The sequence below is a fragment of the Bos grunniens genome, chromosome X (assembly GCF_055505025.1).
Source record: "Bos grunniens cultivar Pamir isolate PY7600 chromosome X, Bosgru_T2T1.0, whole genome shotgun sequence".
NCBI lineage: Eukaryota > Metazoa > Chordata > Mammalia > Artiodactyla > Bovidae > Bos > Bos grunniens.
This window is the reverse complement of record NC_141194.1, coordinates 53,048,568-53,069,407: the sequence shown is the minus strand read 5'-3', so window position 1 is coordinate 53,069,407 and position 20,840 is coordinate 53,048,568. Positions and strand designations below refer to the sequence as shown.

At 39.0% G+C, this 20,840-nt stretch overlaps 1 protein-coding gene across 6 annotated transcripts in view; it reads left to right on the top strand.

Moving 5' to 3' along the window:
• Positions 1-20,840, top strand: part of MAGED1 (MAGE family member D1) — a 79,786-nt gene that overhangs the window by 10,619 nt on the left and 48,327 nt on the right. The gene's annotated exons all lie outside the window — the stretch shown is intronic.

The window sequence follows — 20,840 nt, the reverse complement described above, 5'->3', positions numbered from 1 at the left end:
TTCGGCACTGGTGGTTGGGGCATAGACTTGTATTACTGTGGTATTGAATGTTTTGCCTTGGAAACCAGCAGAGATCACTCTGTCGTTTTTAACATTGTACTCAAATACTGCATTTTGGACTCCTTTGTTGAATGTGAGGGCTAGTCCATTTCTTCTAAGGGATTCTTGCCCACAGTAGTAGATACAGTGGTCTCCTGAATTAAATTCGCCCAAAGCGGGAGTATGGGTTTAATGGGGATTATTCAAGATGGTGGAGTTGAAGGATGTGCATTCATCTTCTCCTGTGAGAACTCTAAAACTGCAACTCACTCTGAACAACCATTGACAGGAGAATGTTGGATCCCACCAAAAAAGATACCCCACGTCCAAGGGCAAAGGAAAAACCCCAACAAGGCAGTAGGGAGGCAAAATCATGTTTAGAATCATACCTCACACCCGCCAGAGATGCTCAGAGGGATCAAACAAATTGTGCCATTTTAGAAATTAGAAGTAGTTTTCATTTGTTTCCTGTATCATTTGACAAGAATTCATTAGATCTTGACTTCATTGCTCTCTGATACATTTTAGGCTCATCATGTACACTGTCTGCCCCAGTGCTGGAATCAGTCATTTTGCAAGGAATCGTGTATTCTTTCAGTAAGGATTGGTACTTAGAAAACAAGATGTGAATGCTCAGGAGATTTTTTTTGTCATGTGCTCTTTTCCTCTCTATTTTGAATACATTTGAATGGCTTTATTTATGTAGTTTTTCATTCATTCAGCAAAAATTCACTTACAATGATATATATGGTGTTATGTTTGGTATAGGAGATGTGAAGGTAAATCTGACTAGTTTCTTGTCCTTGATGAAGGTTCATTATAGTGGTAATATGAATAAACAGTCAGTGACTAAAGTATGATCGGTACTCTGGTGGGCATAGGCAAGTGGGATTGACAGTCTGTGGCAGCAGAGAATGGGCATTTGAAAATGCCTTGGAAAGAGGAGATCAGATCAGATCAGTCGCTCAGTCGTGTCCGACTCTTTGCGACCCCATGAATCGCAGCACGCCAGGCCTCCCTGTCCATCACCAACTCCCGGAGTTCACTGAGACTCACGTCCATCGAGTCAGTGATGCCATCCAGCCATCTCATCCTCTGTCGTCCCCTTCTCCTCTTGCCCCCAATCCCTCCCAGCATCAGAGTCTTTTCCAATGAGTCAACTCTTCGCATGAGGTGGCCAAAGTACTGGAGTTTCAGCTTTAGCATCATTCCGTCCAAAGAAATCCCAGGGCTGATCTCCTTCAGAATGGACTGGTTGGATCTCCTTGCAGTCCAAGGGACTCTCAAGAGTCTTCTCCAACACCACAGTTCAAAAGCATCAATTCTTCGGCGCTCAGCCTTCTTCACGGTCCAACTCTCACATCCATACATGACCACAGGAAAAACCATAGCCTTGACTAGACGAACCTTTGTTGGCAAAGTAATGTCTCTGCTTTTGAATATGCTGTCTAGGTTGGTCATAACTTTCCTTCCAAGAAGTAAGTGTCTTTTAATTTCATGGCTGCAGTCACCATCTGTAGTGATTTTGGAGCCCAGAAAAATAAAGTCTGACACTGTTTCCACTGTTTCCCCATCTATTTCCCATGAAGTGGTGGGACTGGATGCCATGATCTTTGTTTTCTGAATGTTGAGCTTTAAGCCAACTTTTTCACTCTCCTCTTTCACTTTCATCAAGAGGCTTTTTAGTTCCTCTGCACTTTCTGCCATAAGGGTGGTGTCATCTTCATATCTGAGGTTATTGATATTTCTCCTGGCAGTCTTGATTCCAGCTTGGGTTTCTTCCAGTCCAGCGTTTCTCATGATGTACTCTGCATATAAGTTAAATAAGCAGGGTGACAATATACAGCCTTGATGAACTCCTTTTCCTATTTGGAACCAGTCTGTTGTACCATGTCCAGTTTTAACTGTTGCTTCCTGACCTGCATACAAATTTCTCAAGAGGCAGATCAGGTGGTCTGGTATTCCCATCTCTTTCAGAATTTTAATGTTTGATATTGGATGAATAGAAGAAGTATGAAGGTAGAGGAGCTATGAAGGGTTTCAGTCAGAGGAAACTGAAAGAGGCAGAGGGATCTTGATGTATTTAAGGAAAGGTATGTATATAGTTGGTCATAACTGAAACATAAGTTTTATGTAGGGGAAGAGAGACAAAATTGGAGACCTGGATGGGGTCCAGGATGTTGAGAGCCCCAAAAGTCAGGTCAGAGAACTGAGATTTCACTCTGAAGGCTATGAAGGAGAAGTAATGAAATTGTCTAAAGCAGATAAGATATATAATCACCCCTGTGATGTACTGATGATACACTGGCTGGGTGGGGAGGAATGGGGCAGTAGGAGAATAATAAGGAGGAGAAACAGAGGAGAAAGAATGTCATGTTACAGTGAACCTCAGGTATGTGTGTAGCATGTGGGAGAAGTGTGTGTGTGTGTGCATTACAATAGGTTATAACATATATACTATAGAGTATATATATACACACGATAGATTATATATATTACACATAGAACTATATGCAACAGGTATATATAAAGTGTTGAATATATAATGTATATACATACACACACACATGACTGTCCCACACACCACACATACATATAGAATAATATATTAAAATAGATCTGTGCATACACACATAGATGTAGTGTTATGTGTTTATAATTCTGTATGTGGGTGTATATCCAGGGGCTGTCTCATTGCCATGGATGTAGACTTTAGAATATTTCAGTGGAGAAGCATTTCCCATGGAAGGCGGAGGGATGGGAAACCACAATAAAGATTCTCCTTGACCTAACATTAGTCATGCTCCTTTGAGCCCTTTTTTCAACTAAACTTTATCCTTGGACATTGTCTTGGCCTACTTAGCTCAGTTTTAGAAAGAATCCTGCCAAGTCAATTTAGCAAGAGTCCCCCCACCCTTGCTTGATATTTTAGCACTCTGATCTGCCTTCAGCGAGAATCCCAAGTCAGTTTAGCAAAGATCAACTTAGTTTTGATGTCTCCTTTTAGTAATTTTCTATAGCTCCATGCCTGTAGATCCCCAACTGTCTTTAACTGTATTCATAGTTGAGTCCAGTCTCTCCCCTGTACTGCAGTAGTCTTGACACCTATCACAGTAGTCTTTAATAAAGTCTTTCTTACCATTTTAACAAGTATCAGAATGATTTTTTATTTAACAGGCCACACCAAAACTTTGGCTTATTGTGCTTTTCCTCTTCAAAGCTCCACCAGTTGGCACTGAGGCCCAATTGTGTATCCTTAAGTAATATTGAGAATTCCTCTTCCTCCTCTCCTTGGGATTTAAGGGTATGGAGAGGGAGGGAGTGAGGTGATTTTTTTTTTGGCTTCTCCTGGAGGTTAGTATGTCGCTTTAACAGTTATCTCCGGGAGAGTGAAATGATGATTGAAGATGCTTATCTCCTTTTATATGTTTCTCTGTGCCGGGCATTGCTGTATACTAAAAAACGTGTATTGCACTTCTCTTTTAAAACTACTGTCTTAAACTTTTAAAAGTATATAATGTGAAATTCATCTACATGGATATATAAGATACAGACTTGAGACGGTTCTGTTAGGTTAAGGATTTAGGGGAAGCCAGGGCAGTGAGTGTGTATCGATCTGTGTTGGTGAAGGCAGAGAGAACCAGTAATGTAGTTGGCAAAGGTGTTGATGAAGTGAATGTAGACTGTTGTCTATGAAAAGTAGAATAGATAACAAGTGGTATATGTATATTTTCAGGATGAGAAATTTGAGCATGTTTATATGCTCTGTAGTGGAGGAGCTAATAAAGTCAAAGAGGTTGTTGAAAATAGAGGAGAGAAATGGGGTAACTGGAGAAACAGGTGTGGAAAAGGTATGGTATAGTGAATATGTGGAAGAACTGGCCATGAGCAAGAGAAGGGGCATCACTTCTAATATCAGAGTTAAAGAGGGTCAGAAAGGCTTGTTTGTGAGGTTGTGGAGAGGCAAGAAATTGAGAGTTTCTTTCTTGCCCTGGTACATTCTCTGTGATAAGGTAGTAAGGGCTTTCTGGAGTGTGCGAGGGGATGAACAGGGGCCAGAGGAAGGAGGAGTAAGGTTGCACCCTTCTCTGGGGAATGGGAGAAGATTGATGGGCAGTAAGTAATAAATGCATATCTGAGCTGGAAATAAAGTGATTTTAGTCTTGTCCTTTTTTCCAGGTGTATTCGGCTGCCAAGAAGTGGGAGCAAGGAAGGCAAACGTTGAATTTGATTTTAGATTTATGAATGTGTGATGATGATTTTGAGTGGTGGGAGGTTTGAAGGGCTAAGTGGGTTGTTGAGGTTACTGATGAGGTTTGTTCAGGTTATAGACCATGGGATCTAGTCTCATCAGGAAAGAGTGTATTCTCAGTAGGATTCTGTAGAGAAGCTGGGAAGATATGAAGCTGTATGGCAACTTCAAAGCTCAAAGAGTGGATGTTTAAAAGGTGGAATTGCGAATAAGAAATTATGGTCAGAGTAGGATATTGGAGTTTAAGATTTCAGAGGAAAAGTAGTTCTGAATGATGAGAAGGTTCTGTGGGTGGGTGAATTGGAGTGGAGGAGGTCAAGGAACTGTGAAACTGGGAGATGAACAAGCTAGCCATGGGATCATCAAAGATGGGGAAAGATACAGGGTTTAAGAGTGGAGAGGAAGGTGAGAAAGATGCTCTATTTTGTAGAAGAAGGGGTGAGTGTGGCTGAGAAGCACATGGTATGACATTGATTGGACATTGGATATGACATTGATTGGACAAAGGATAGGACATTCCTATCCTTTGATAGGAATGGAGATTTTTACAGAAGGGAGGAGGATGGAAGCAGCTTTGCACCAGATCCCTTGGATGGTCCTGGCCTTGTTTCAACTTTGTCTTTGCTTCACAAACTTTTTTTTTTTTTTTGGCCAAAAACCAGGACTAGGAAAAAACTGGTGGTAAAATCTTGAATGTAAGGGAAGCTAAGATAGCATTCTGTTCACCGATTCCTGTGCTTGGAGGGACTTGAACAACTGCCCTTAGCAACTCTCAGGGAAATGGCACTGCTGGTAGGACCGTAGCCTGCCCGGGCTTCCCGTTCTAAGAATTCTATTATAAATGAATGTGGATAACCAGTGCCTATAGCTTTCACAAAGGGGTGGATGCTTTTTATATCATCCCTTATGAGATTGAGAACACATGCTCTTAGGGGATGCTTTAAAGGAGTTCTATATGAAGGCCCTAGATTCTTTTTTTTTTAAATGTTTTTCATATTGTGTAATATAATAAAAATACCAAAAGTTGCATAAAGTGTAAAAGTACACTGAAATGAGTAATTATAAAGTAAACACCCATAAAAGAACCTTTCAACACCAAATATAGAACATTGCAAGTTATCTAGAAGCCTCAATTCTCTACCAGAGGTAATGGTTCTCTCTCAGAGGTAACCATTTGTCCTGACTTGCCTTTTATGGTAATCATTTCTTCACATGTGTATACAGACACGTTTCCACATGCACACCTACTTGTGCATTCTACTACTTATGAACATTTGGATTGCTTTCAGTTTTTGGCTGTTGTGAACAGTACTGCTCCTGTTCCACATGTGCTTGAGATACATATCTGGGAGAGGGATTTGCTAGTAATAGTTTATGCATATCTTCAGCTTTACTTTGTTGTTGTTCTTCAGTCACTCAGTCATGTCCGACTCTTTGTAACCCCATGGACTATAGCAAGCCAGGCTTCCCTGTCCTTCATTATCTCCCACAGTTTGCTCAAACTCCTGTCCATTGAGTTGGTGATGGTATCTAACGATCTCATCTTTTTCCCCCTTCTCCTCCTGCCCTCAATCTTTTCCAGCATCAGGGTCTTTTCTAATGAGTTCGCTCTTTGCATCAGGTGGCCAAAGTATTGGAAATTCAGCTTCAGCGTCAGTCCTTCCAATGAATATTCAGGGTTGATTTCCTTTGGGATTGACTGGTTTGATCTCCTTGCTGTCCAAGGGACTCTCAAGAGTCTTCTCCAATACCACAGTTCAAAAGCATAAATTCTTCTGTGCTCAGCCTTCTTTAGGGTCCAACTCTCACATCTGTACATGACTACTAGAAAAACCATAATTTTGACTATATGGATCTTTGTTGGCAAAGTGATGTCATTGCTTTTTAACCTTAAAAGATAACTTTAAGAGATAATTAAAAGATAATGGAAAGTTGATTTTCAAAAGGATTGCACCAGTTTTGACTCCCAGTAAAAGTATATGAGGATTCATACTTTGGTTCTTTTCTCCCCTAGTTTTGAGGCCAGAATACTATGGCTTGGAGGTGATCAGAGATAGCCAAGGACTCGTGATTTGCTGTGAATATGGGGGACTTGATTACAATCTTACCTTTCTCCTGGAACAGTTGCCCTTAACTGCTTCAGTAGAGAACCTTGGTTTGGTCCTATCTTTCCCAGAATTGCTAGGCCCAAGAATTGGGCCATAGAATTCAGTGTGGTTGCTCAGCCTTTGAGGCCATTTGAGAATGCAGATAACCTGGGTTACCATCCTACAATACTCCTCTTTCTTGGATGGTCCAAACAATGATCTTAGCAATTAGCCAGGGGTTCTGTGTGTGGACTCTAACTCAGTTAACTCTTCCTCATACTCAGGGCTCAAGAACTGAAACCAGGAATTGATCAGAGATAATTAGCATATGTGGATAATAAGATATAAAGACTTAGATGACCCTGTGTCTTTGGAGGATCCTTGAATAACCGTCTTTAGCCAACTCCAAGGAGGGAGCTGGCTTGTTCCTTTCTTTCCCAGAGTCTGTCCCTTAGGGAATCTTTTCCTTAGGGAGGGCCATGGCTTGTTTGTTTCTTTCCCAAAGTCTCAACTATTGAGAACCTTGGTTGGTTTATTTCTGTGGCCAGTGTGAAGTGAAGCTGGCTGGGTAAGCATTTGGATTGCTTACCAAAGTCTGCTTACCAGAGTCTCATTTTTTTTTTTTTTTCAGTTTCTTCTCTTATTTATTTGGGGTTTGATCTTTTCATACAATCATGCTCAACAGAAACCAAACTCTCTGGAAGATGCATATTCAACTTTAAAATGCCTTACATTTCTAATACTGGGGAAAGGCATTGTCTTCTAAATTGTCTTGGGGTCTAGAAAGTTGCTTTTAAATTTTTATTTATTTTTTAAAATAATTTATTTTTTTGTTGAAGGATAATTGCTTTACAGAATTTTGCTGTCTCCTGTCAAACCTCAACATGAATCAGCCATAGGGATACATATATCCCCTCCCTTTTGAAGCTCCTTCTCATCACCCTCCCCATTCCACCTCTCTAGAGCCCCTGTTTGAGTTTCCTGAGCCATATAGCAAATTCCTGTTGGCTATCTGTTTTACGTATGGTATGTAAGTTTCCATGTTACTCTTTCCATACATCTCACCCTCTCCTCCCATAAGTCAATAAGTCCATAAGTCAATTCTCTATGTCTGTTTCTCCATTGTTGCCCTGTAAATAAATTCTTTGGTTCCATTTTTTTAGATTCCATATATATGTGTTAGAATATGGTATGTATATTTCTCTTTCTGACTCACTTCACTCTGTGTAATAGGTTCTAGGTTCATCCACCTCATTAGTACTGACTCAAATGCATTCCTTTTTATGGCTGAGTAATATTCCATTGTGTGTATATACCACAACTTCTGTATCTATTCATCTGTCGGACATCTAGGTTGCTTCCATATTCTAGCTATTGTAAATAGTGCTGCAATGAACAATAGGCTACATATGTCTCTTTCAATTCTGGTTTCCTCAGGGTATATGCCTAGGAGTGGGATCCTGGGTTATATGGTGATTTTCTTCCTAGTTTTTTAAGGAATCTCCATACTGTCTTCCATAGTGGCTGTATCAATTTACATTCCCACCAACAGTGCAAGAGTGTTCCCTTTTCTGCACACCCTTTCCAGCATTTATTGTTTGTAGACTTTTTGATAACAGCCATTCTGACTGGTGTGAGGTGATATCTCATTGTAGTTTTGATTTGCATTCTCTAATAATGAGTGATGTTGAGCATCTTTTCATGTGTTTGTGAGCCATCTGTATGTCTTCTTTGTGTGTTTAGGTCTTTTTCCCACTTTTTGATTGGGTTGTTTGTTTTCCTGGTATTGAGTTGTATGAGCTGCTTGTATATTTTGGGAATTAATCCTTGGTCAGTTGTTTCATTTGCTATTATTTTCTCCCACTCTGAGGGTTGTCTTTTCACCTTGCTTATAGTTTCCTTTGCTGTGTAAACACTTTTAAGTTTAATCAGGTTCTACTTCTTTACTTTTGTTTTTATTTTCGTTACTCTAGGAGGTGGGTTATAGAGGATGTTGCTTTGATTTATGTCATCGAATGTTCTGCCTATGTTTTCCTCTAAGAGTTTTATAATTTCTGACCTTACATTTAGGTCTTTAATCCATTTTGAGTTTATTTTTGTGTATGGTGTTAGGAAGTATTCTAATTTCATTCTTTTACATGTAGCTTTCCATTTTTCCCAGCACCATTTATTGAAGAGGCTGTCTTTGCCCCATTGTATAGTCTTGCCTCCATTTTCAAGAGTAAGTTGCCCATAGGTGTATGGGTTTATTTCTGGGCTTTCTATCTTGTTCCATTGGTCTATATTTCTGTGTTTGTGCCAGTACCATACTGTCTTGATGACTGTAGCTTTGTAGTGTAATCTGAAATCAGGAAGCTTGATTATTCCAGCTTCATTCTTTCTCAGGACTGCTTTGGCTATTCGGGGTCTTTTGTATTTCCATATGAATTGTGAAATTTTTTTGTTCCAGTTCTGTGAAAAATGCCACTGGTAATTTGATAGGGATTGCGTTACATTTGTAGATTGCATTTGGTAGTATATTTTGATAGTATATTTGGTTATTTTCGCAATATTGATTCTTCCTAACCAGGATCATGGAATATCTCTCCATCTGTTTACGTCATCTTTAATTTCTTTCATTAGTGTCTTATAATTTTCTGTGTACAGTTCTTTTGTCTCCTTAGGTAAGTCTATTCCTAGATATTTAATTCTTTTTTGTTGCAATGGTGAATGGGATTGATTCCTTTATTTCTCTTTCTGATTTTTCCTTGTTAGTATATAGAAATGCAAGTGATGTCATCTGCAAACAGAGCTTTACTTCTTTTTTGATCTCAAATCCTTTTATTTCTTTTTCTTCTCTGATTGCTGAAACTGGAACTTCCAAAACTATGTTAAATAATAGTGGTGAATGTGGACACTCTTGTCATGTTCCTGATCTTAGGGGGAATGCTTTCAGTTTTTCACCATTGAGAATAATGTTTGCTGTAGGCTTATTATATATGGTCTTTACTATGTTCAGTTAGGTTCCTTCTATGCCCATTTTTTGAAGAGTTTTAATCATAAGTTGTTGGTGAATTTTGTCAAAGGCTTTTTCTGCATCTATTGAGGTGATTATATGGTTTTTATCTTTCAATTTGTTAATATGGTGCATCACATTGATTGATTTCCATATATTGAATCCTTGGATCCCTGGAATAAACCCAACTTGATCATGGTGTATGAGCTTTTTGATGTGTTGCTGAATTGTTTGCTAAAATTTTATTGAGAATTTTTGCATCTATGTTCATCAGTGATATTGGCCTTTAGTTTTCTGTTTGTATGTTGTCTTTGTCCGGTTTTGGTATCAGGGTGATGGTGGCCTCATAGAATGCATTGGGAAGTGATCCTTCCTCTGCCATTTTTTTATTATAAATTTATTTATTTTAATTGGAGGCTAGTTACTTTACAATATTGTATAGGTCTGCCATTTTTTGACAGAGTTTTAGAAGGATCGGCATTAGCTCTTCTCTAAATGTTTGATAGAATTCTCCTGTGAAGCCATCTGGTCCTGGGCTTTTGATTTTTGGGAGATTTTGGATCACAGCTTCAATTTCAGTGCTTGTAATTGGGTTGCTCATAATTTCTATTTCTCCCTGGTTCAGTCTTGGAAGATTGAACTTTTCTAAGAATGTGTCCATTTCTTCTAGGTTATACATTTTATTGCCATATAGTTGTTCGTAATAGTCTCTTTTAGTCCTTTGTATTTCTTCATTGTCTATTGTAACCTCTCCTTTTTCATTTCTAATTTTGTTGATTTGATTCTTCTCTCTTTCTTGATGAGTCTGGCTAAGGATTTGCCAATTGTGTTTATCCTCTCAAACAGCCAGCTTTTAGTTTTATTACTCTTTACTATTTTTTCTTTCATTTCTTTTTCATTTATTTCTGCTTGTTCTTTATGATTTCTTCCTTCTAATTTTGGGATTTTTTCTTCTTTTTTCAGTTGCTTTAGCTGTAAAGTTAGGTTGCCTCTTCGATGTTTTTCTTGTTTCTTGAGGTAGGATTGTATTGCTATAAACTTCCCTCTTAGAACTGCTTTTGCTGCATCCCATAGGTTTTGAGTTGTCCTGTATTCATTGTCATTTGTTTCTAGAAATCTTTTTATTTCCATTTTGATTTCTTCAGTAACCTGTTAGTTATTTAGAAACATGTTATTTAATCTCCACGTGTTTGGGTTTCTTACAGTTTTTGTCTTGTAATTGATATCTAGTTTCATAGCATTGTGGTCAGAGAAAATGCTTGATACAATTTCAGTTTTCTTAAATTTACTGAGCTTTGATTTGTGAGCCAGGATGTAGTCTATCCTGGAGAATGTTCCATGTGCCCTTGAGAAGAAGGTGTATTCTGCATTTGGATGGAATGTCCTGAAGATATCAATGAGATCCATCTGATCTAATGTATCATTTAAGACTTGTGTTTCCTTAGTAATTTTCTGTTTTGATGATCTGTCCATTGGTGTGAGTGGGGTGTTAAAATGTCCTATTATTACTGTGTTACTGTCAATTTCTCCTTTTATGTCTGTTAGTGTTTGTTTTATGTATTGAGGTGCTCCTATGTTGGGTGCATAGATATTTACAATTGTTATGTCTTCCTCTTGGATTGATCCCTTGATCATTATGCAGTGTCCTTCCTTATTTCTTGTAATCTTTATTTTAAGGCCTATTTTGTCTGATATGAGGATTACTGCTCCAGCTTTCTTTTGCTTCCCATTTGCATGGAATCTAATTTTCCATCCTGTCACTTTCAGTCTGTATGTGTCTTGAGGTCTGAAGTGGGTTTCTTGTAGACAGCATATATTGCATCTTGTTTTTGTATTCATTCAGCCAGTCTGTGTCTTTTGGTCAGAGCATTTAATCCATTTACATTTAAAGTAATTATTGACATATATGTTCCTGTTGCCATTTTCTAATTGTTTGGGGTTGATTTTGTAGACCTTTTTTCTTCTGTTGTATTTCTTGACTATGTAAGTCCGTTTAACATTTGTTGTGAAGCCAGTTTGGTGGTACTGAATTGTCTTAACTTTTGCTTGTCTGAAAAGCTTTTTATTTCTCCATCAATTTTGAATGAGATCCTTGCCAGGTACAGTAATCTTGGTTGTAGATTTTTCCCTTTCAATACTTTAAATATATCCTACCATTCTCTTCTGGCCTGCAGAGTTTCTGCTGAAAGATCAGCTGTTAAGCATATGGCGTTTCCCTTGTATGTTACTTGTTGCTTCTCCTTTGCTGTTTTTAATACTCTTTCTTTGTGTTTAGTCTTTGTTAGTTTGATTAGTATGTGTCTTGGCCTGTTTCTCCTTGGGTTTATCCTGTATGGGACTCTTTGTGCCTCTTGGACTTGATTGACTATTTCCTTTTCCATGTTGGGGCATTTTTCAAGTATAATCTCTTCAAAAATTTTCTTATACCCTTTCTTTTTCTCTTCTTCTTCTGAGACTTGTATAATTCGTATGTTGGTGCATTTGATATGGTTCCAGAGGTCTGTGAGACTGTCCTTAGCTCTTTTCATTCTTTTTACTCTATTCTGCTCTTATTTTCACCATTTTATCTTCCAGCTCACTGATTTGTTCTTCTGCTTCAGATTTTCTGCTATTGATTCCTTCTAAAGTATTTTTAGTTTCAGTAATTGTGTTGTTTGTCTCTGTATGCTTAGTCTTTAATTCTTCTAGGTCTCTGTTAATTGATTCTTGCATTTTCTCCATTTTGTTTTCAAGGTTTTTGATCATCTTTGCTGTCATTATTCTGATTATTTTTCAGGTAATTTTCCTATTTCCTCTTCATTTATTTGGACTTCTGTTTTTTTAGTTTGTTCCTTTATTTGTGCAGTATTTCACTGCCTTTTCATTTTTTTTAAAGTTATTGTGTTTGAGGTCTCTTTTTCCTAGGCTTTCCTTGAAGAAGATTGAGTTCTTTCTTCCTTTTGGTTTCTGCCTTCCTCAGGTTGGTCCAGTGGTTTGTGTGAGCGTTGTATAGGGTGATATTTGTGCTGAGTTTTTGTTTGTTTGTTTGTTTTTCCTCTGATGGGCAAAACTGTCTGAGGTGGTACTCCTGTCTACTGATGATTGGGTTTGTGTTTTTTTGTTTGTTGTTTGGATGAGGCGTCCTGCACAGGGTGCTACTGGTGGTTGGGTAATGCCGGGTCTTGTATTCAAGTGGTTTCCTTTGTGTGAGTTCTCATGATTTGATACTCCCTAGGGTTAGTTCTCTGGTTGTCTAGGGTCTTGGAGTCAGTGCTCCCACTCCCAATGGCTCAGGGTTTGATCTCTGGTCAGGAACAAAGATTCCACAAGTGGTTTGTTATGGCATTAAGGGAGAGTAAAACAAATATCCAAAAATGAGAAACCAAAGATGAACCCCAGACAAATGGCAGTTACAAAATCAGGCAAGTGATAATTAAAATAATGGAATATACACATATACACCCATGAGCAAAGTGAAAACAGTCCAACAAAAATACAGTACAGTAGATTGATCTGGCGAACAAAGGAAAGAAAAAATTATATTTACCAGTTAAGAACAAAACTAACTTAAGCACAAACTGGAAAACAAAAATAAAGCAAGGTGCCAAGTGGGGAATAAAGCAATGAAAACAAAACTAACAAATATGTTGAGAGGAAAGGAAAGAAAGAAAGAACAGATAAGTTAAATAGAGTGAGATGAAGAGGATTTATATACATTAAAGATTAACTACAAGGGGAAAAGAACAGTAGGAAAAGCAAAGAAAGGAGAATAAATTTGGAAAAAATAAAAATAGGTTTTAAAAATTAAAATGAAAAAAAGGAAAACTCCATACAACTGCAAAAGCCTAATGTAGAGGCAGAAGTTTATGACAACAATAAAAAATGTGAGTGAGAAAACAGAAAAAGCTCAAAAGTTTCATTGGATTTCTTAGTGCCAATAAAATCGACAACCACAACAGACCAGGGTGGGGGTGGCAGGGGGAAGGGGAAAAAAAATGAAAAAAAAAAAAATCCAAAAGAATCTACAGAACAAGTCAAAAAATAAGAATAATAAATGTTTCTTTTTTTTTTGATTCTCTACTGTCAGAGTCCTTTCCCGTGCTGGGAATCACCATCCACCTTACCTCCCTAGGATGCCCTCCAATAGGGTACTGATCTTTGGACCTGCCGTCAGGGCTCTTCAGATTCTAATCTGGTCCTACTCCTGTGTGTTCTGCCTCCAATGTCCACAGCTATCACAGCCAGTGCGTTTTCTTTTGTGGGAGCTCTCAATGGCCTTTTATATATTCCATAGACACAGAGTCTGCTTAGTTGATCGTGTGGATTTAATCTGTAGCTTGTATAGCTGGTGGGAAGGTTTTGGGTCTTCTTCCTTAGCCATACTGCCCCTGGGTTTCAATTGTGGTTTTATTTCCACCTCTATATGTGGGTTGTCCACTGGGGTTTAGCTCCTGAGGCTGCCCTGGAGGGCTTGGGTTTGCCCCTTTGAGGGCCAGGTGTGGAAGTGGTGCAGCTGCTTGGGTCACAGAGGTTCTGGCAGCACCAGGTACTCAGGGGCATTGGCGGCTAGGGCAGCAGGAAATACCATGCTTTAGAAGGGTATGGCACCCAGTGTTTGCCAATATGCTCCAGTATTCTTGCCTGGAGGACTCCTTCTCTGACAGAGAAGCCTGGCAGGCCACACTCTACAGAGTCGCAAAGAGTCAGACAGGACCAAAGCGACCCTGAGCGCATAAACACAAGACTTTTTTTTTTTTTTTTTTTTTGCCAGTGGCAGCTCTGCTCCAGTGAGAGTTGAGCATGAAGGTGGTACAGCTGCTTGGCTTGCAGGGACCCTGGCAGAGCCAAGTGTTCAGGGACACAAACTGCCTCCATGGCAGGAATTATGTCCCTATCAGAGTCTTTTTTCGAGCCTCTTGTAGGTGGCAATCAGAAGGCCTCTTTGGCTAGTCTTTCTCTGTAGCTCTGCCCATTCAGGCACTTAAAGGCATCCCTTGCCTGGGGTCCTTCTTTGTTGTTCAGCACATCAGGCACATAGAGGCCCCCCCCCCCGACTGGGGTCCTACTTTATAGTTCAGTACTTAAGTCACTTAAAGGATCACCCTGGGTGGGGTCCTACTTGATCGGCCAGCCTCTCTATTATTCAGCTGCTGATGCTGGCCTATGGAGAGGGAGAGGCTATGGTGATGACTCTAGCCCCTACATGTGACTCAGCAGTATCGCCTTGCTTCAATGGCTGCCTGGCTTTCCTCCACAGGCATTTCCCACCATGATCTCCTCCCTCACATCCCCTTGATCCATCTTGCTGCAGTCAACAGCAGCCCTTGCCCTGGGATTGCTCCACAATCCCTAAACTCCAGCTCCTAGCTGCTGCCACTTCCAGGACACCCGCGTTCCTGCTTACCATAAGTATGGCTGCGGCAAGGACTGTCTGATTCTCATTCCATTTAGGTTGCCACAGATCAGCTGTTTCACTCTCAGCCTTAAATGTTTCTCCTCTGACTCAGACAGTTGCCCTGCGGTAGGGATTGGATCCCTGCTTCAAGTCCCCCACCCACCAAGGGTAGGTCCAGTCCTACTAATACTCCTGTTTTTTCCCTCTAGTTCCTTTGTTCTACTGAGTTTTGCATGGTTCTATACATTCTTTTGGAGAAGGCAATGGCAACCCACTCCAGTACAGTCCTCCTGTCCAGAGTCTCATTTTTTATGCTTGTTTGTTTATGGCACACCTTGAATTACCTGAATTTAGTGGAAATACACTTACAGTGGTCAAAAATTGAGTTTATCAACTTTCAGAAAATTGACAAAATGTTTTATATTAAGATGTGAAATATTATGCATATGTATTATTGATTTTTTATTTTAAAACTAATAATAGAATAATAGCTCTAAACCTTAATTAAAGTTAGTATTTAATGTACTTCTTGGATCTGACTATGTATAAGTTATTTCATTAATATTACAGCATATTTAAAATTGGGCTTCCCAGGTTCCACTAGTGGTAAAGAACCCATTTGCCAGTGTAAGAGATGTAAGAGACACAGGTTCAGTCCCTGGGTTGGGAAGATCCTGAGAGCATATTTAAAATTAGGAGGTGCTTATTTCATATTTTAGTTCACTGTTTCTTTACTTTTTACTGTTATTATTTCTGTTTTCTCTATGTATGTTGAGAATTAGAATTTTCAAGATATTGAAAGCAGTGGCATATTTATTGTGCTTCTCCACTTGATGTCCTTTCATCCTTTGGCTTCTGTTTGTGTCAGTCTGTTTAATGCTCTGGCTGCATTTTCATACATACTCACATGGAAAAATTATTGTAGAATAACTTTTGTTATTCTATGTTCTAGAAAACATCCTCTTTATTACCAGTTGGACACTACAGTGTAGTCCTATAGTACAGTTAGTGTAGGGGCCTGTTATCTTTTATGACACATTGGGCTTTGCTCTCTTTCACAGGGCAAGCCACCTGAGAATGTCCGTCTGACAGATGTTGCTTGAGTACTATGTTATGCAGAGGTTTCACATACCAGTGTGTGTAGTTTACCAGTTGGGAATTTTGCGACCAGGGATGTGGGAGATCCAGCAGGCTCAGGCTCCGTTTATGGCTTGGAGGTGAAGGGTGTGTTCTATACATCACTGAAGGGTGTTTTGAGCTTATTTTTCAAGGAGGAGGGGATCCTGGAGATCACAAAGGAGAGATTCTAGGTGGGAAGGAGAATAGTGAACAGATAACTTCAGGAGGCAATGAGCATACCTTCCTACTTTTCATTTCCTCTATTTGTTTTCTTGGTTATTAGAAAAATGTTTTCCCAAGGCCCTGGTAGACAAAAAATGTGAGTGAACAAAGGGGGAAGCCATAGTAGATGAGAGAGGAAAACGTACGAAGTCTGAGAATGTTAGAAGTGCTAGGATACCAATGGAGAAGATCAGTTGATTGCAAACCTTAGAAAAATTAGCTAGAAACTGTTAATAAAGAAAATAAGTTAAAATGTAGTGATATAGATAGACTCTTTGCTGCAAAATAAGCAGGTGTAGTTGAATTAGATGTATTTTCTACTGAGTCTGGTGGGTGAGATAGACACAGGCATTGCAACAGGGAATATTCTGATGATGAGACCAGGGTGTGGTACTTTCAGTAGCAATATGGAGGAGGGTATCTCTAACCCATCCTGGGGCAAGGTTCAGAGAAGACCTCCTGGAAGGGCCCATGGGAAGAACTTATTTTCCATAGAAGTAGCAGTTAACCTGGCAGTGGATGAGAATCCTCTGGATGTTGGGACCAGAGAGCAGGTGGTCATCTAGACCATGTAGGTCATCTAGTCTTGAGCTTGGGAACTACCTGAAGAAATGGACAGTTGGAGGCCACTCTGGTCTAGACAAGCTAGAAAAGGGGGGCAGATAGAAATAGTTGCATAAATGGTTCAATTTATGCTATGATATTGATCACCTTAAAAAGCAGAGACATTACTTTGTCAACAAAGGTCCGTCTAGTCAAGGCTATGGTTTTTTCAGTGGTCATGTATGGATGTGAGAGTTGGACTATAAAGAAAGCTGAGCACTGAAGAATTGATGCTTTTGAACTGTGGTATTGGAGAAGACTCTTGAGAGTCCCTTGGAGTGAAAGGAGATCCAACCAGTCCATCCTAAAGGATATCAGTCCTGGGTGTTCCTTGGAAGGACTGATGTTGAAGCTGAAACTCCAGTACTTTGGCCACTTGGTATGAAGAGCTGACTTATTTGAAAAGACCCTGATGCTGGGAAAGATTGAGGGCAGGAGGAGAAGGGGATGACAGAGGATGAGATGGTTGGGTGGCATCACCGACTCAATGGACATGGGTTTGGGTAGACTCTGGCAGTTGGTGATGGACAGGGAGGCCTGGCGTGCTGTGGTTCATAGGGTTGCAAAGAGGACATGACTGAGCGACTGAATTGAACTGATTGATCACCTCAGCCTTCATGGAAGAGCAGCCACTTCCATTTCCCTATGAAATTATCAATTTCTCTATATGCCATGGTTTTTGCATCTTTTTGAAGGAATTCTTTCTCATCGTGATTTCATAAAGGTGTTCTAGTATGCTGCTGCTGCTAAGTCACTTCAGTCGTGTCCGACTCTGTGCGACCCCATAGACGGCAGCCCACCAGGCTCCCCCGTCCCTGGGATTCTCCAGGCAAGAACACTGGAGTGGGTTGCCATTGCCTTCTCCCTGTTCTAGTATATCTTCCTATAAAATTCTTGTAATCTTCAGAATTAGATTTATGACTCACTTTGAATTCATTTTTATGTATTGTACTATGTAGAGGTCTTCATTTTTTTCTGAATGATTAATAAGTAGTTCAGGACTGTTTACTGTGTTGTCTGTTTTTCTCCACAGATTTATAATGCTGTCTCTATAATATACCAAGTTGTTATGTATGTATATATTTATGTATCTGTTTTTAGATTTTCTGTTCTGTTCCACTGGTCTATTTGTCTCTTCTACACTAGTATTACACTGTTAATTACTGTAGTTTTATAATGTATCTGATATTTGATAGGGAAAGACCCCTTCCTTATTCCTCTCCCTCAAAAGTATGGTCTTTGCTGTTTACTTTTTCATATGAATTTTGAGATAAGGTTAATACGGTCTCTAAGAAACTGAAATTTTGATTAGAACTACATTTTAGTTACAGATTATAGATACAGAAATGGCATCTTTACAACAAGAATATAGTTTATCTCTCCTTTTATCTAGGTATTTTTAATGTCTTTGAAAAAAGTTTTATAATTTTCTCTGCAAGGGTCTCATACCTGTTTTGTTTCTTTGTACTGGTAGTTTTTGTTGCTCTAGTTAATATTTTTAAATTATGTTTTGTAATTTGTTGTGACTAGAGTATAGGAATGCTTGTTTCTGGTGTATGGTTTTTAGATCCATTAACCTTACTAACCTTTGTCCAGGCCCAATTGTTCATTTGCAAATTTTATGAGTTTTTACATAATATTTATGTAAAACATACTTAGAAGTGTGTTTTATACATGAATTATACAGTTCAGTGAATCATTGGAAAATGCTTTTGGTTTGTTCATGTAATTTGTGAATAACTGCAATTGTTTTTCCCATTCAGTCCTTATACCTCTGTAAGTTGATGTCACTGTAGATAAAGTAAAGTAGAATTCTTTTGTGAAACAGTTTCACTTGAGCATCTCTTGAGGCCTCCTGCTCTAACGAGCTGTGTTTGATGTGTAAATACTGTAAAATTCATCAAAGAAAGGAAATTACCTTTATTTGGAAATTTTACCAGTACTTAATAAAAAACCCTGTTGTTGTTTAGTCGATAAGTCGTGTCTGACTCTCTGACCCCATGGACTGTAGCCTGTCAGGCTCTTCTGACCGTGGGATTTCCCAGGCAAGAATACTGGAGTGAGTTGCCATTTCCTTCTCCAGGGTATCTTTTCAACCCAGGGATCAAACCACATCTCCCCCATTGCAGGTAAATTCTTTACCACTGAGCCACCAGATGGTAGTATTTCAGTTAAGTGACTACTATCTGGGTGGTGCTAGTGATAAAGAACCCTGCAATGCAGGAGCTCTAAGATCCTTGGGTCAGGAAGATCCCCTGGAGGGAAGGGCATAGCAACCCACTCTAGTATTCTTGCCTGGAGAATCCCATGAACTGAGGAGCCTGGCAGGCTACAGTTCATGGAGTTGTGCAGTCAGACACGACTGAAGCGACTTAGCATGCTTGCACGTCCAGGATTTGGTCTTTAGCATTTGTGAAATGCTAAAATGAAACTTGGTGATAAACAAACACAAATTAATTTACTGAGACTAAGATATATACAGAGAGAAAAGCACATATGTCTTACACTAATATTTTCTTTCTGATAGCCCAGAACACTCAGGTCCTCTTTCTAGGGCATGTCATTTGGGGTACTTGGAAAGTCAAACTAAGAAAACATCATGTTGCTCATTATAAGCATGGAATTACAGCAAGAGTATCTCACAAACATGGAGTTTTTTGTGCAGCTGTGGTTTGTCTGAGGAATAGATTTAGATGTTCTACCCTCTCTTCATCACATCCCAAGTAGTTTGAGAGGCAGCAAGATGTAGTGAAAAAATATTGGACTTTGTAGCCAGTAGATAGGGATTTGAATCCTGGCTCTTTGTGCACTGACCTTAGATGTTTCATTTTTCTCACTGGTGAAATAGAAATCATTATAAATACATCCTCTCAAAGTATTTTTTACATAGTGAGTCCAGTGGAATCATGGGTTTATGTTTACCCATGCCTATGGGTAGAGAAGAAAGTGCCAATGATCCCTACCCAATTTGTCAGAATGATCTTAAAAGTATTAATCTGTTTTTAAATAGAGAGATGGCAATTTCAACTTTATCACCAGATGTATTAGTTTCCTATTGCTGCTGTAAAAATTGTGGCATAGATAATAAACACAAATTTACTGTCTTGCAGTTCTGGAGGTCAGCAGTCCTAAAATCAGTGTATTATCAGAGTTGAGCTCCCGCCTGAGGTTCTAAGGGGAAATCTGTTTCCTTGCTTTTTGCAGCTTCTTAGAGGCTTCCAGCATTCCCTTGGTTCATGGTCTTTTTCTCCATCTTTAGATCTACCCGTATATCATCTTCATCTCTCTGATTCTGACCTTCTACTTTCATGTTCATAGCTCCTTCTCTGACTGATCCTCCTGCTTCCTTCTTATAAAGACTCTTGTAATTACATCGAGTCCACCAGGATAATTCAGGATAATCTCTTCATCTCAAAATCCTTAATCTCAAATGCAGAGTTCCATTTGCTATGTAAGGTGACAAATTCACAGGATCAGGATGTGGACATCTTGGGAAGGCCATTATTTTGTCTACCATACCAGGTTAATGAATTATCAAGTAAGAATTACACGTTTCTTTTGTGGGTTATTTTCATAGAACAAAACATCAGTTTCTAAAGTTGTAGAAGTCTTATCCCTTTCTTTAAATAATACTTTTAAGGAAAGATTTGTATTAACAGAGAATAGAATTAGTTGGTAGAAGTAATGAATATTCATAAGTCTCCGTATTGTAAAAGAGCACAAGATTGACATCTTATTAAAATTCTCAATTTAACATCTTTCAAATTTAGAATATTTGAAATGATTGTGAAGCAAAATGATTTCCACCCCTCCAAGGCTGTAGGGGAGTGAGTCCAGAGCCCACATCTCTTTTTGATTTTCCTTTTGTTGATTGTGAACATTTGCATTTGTAAAATTAAGTTATGGACTTTTACTAGAATATTTTTAAAGAAAAAGCAGGTCTGGAGCCCAATTTTTCTTTTAGAAATGGAAAAAGATATGAAAAGGATTTTATTTATTATCAGTGAAATTCTGTATTTTGTGTCTCATAAAGTAGTTAAGATTTAGTGTGATCACTTTTACAAAGTTCTTATACCTGCTTGGTGAGTAAGAGCAATTTGAATCTCTTACAGTCTTCTGGGGCTTTCCAGGTGGCGCTAGTGGTAAAGA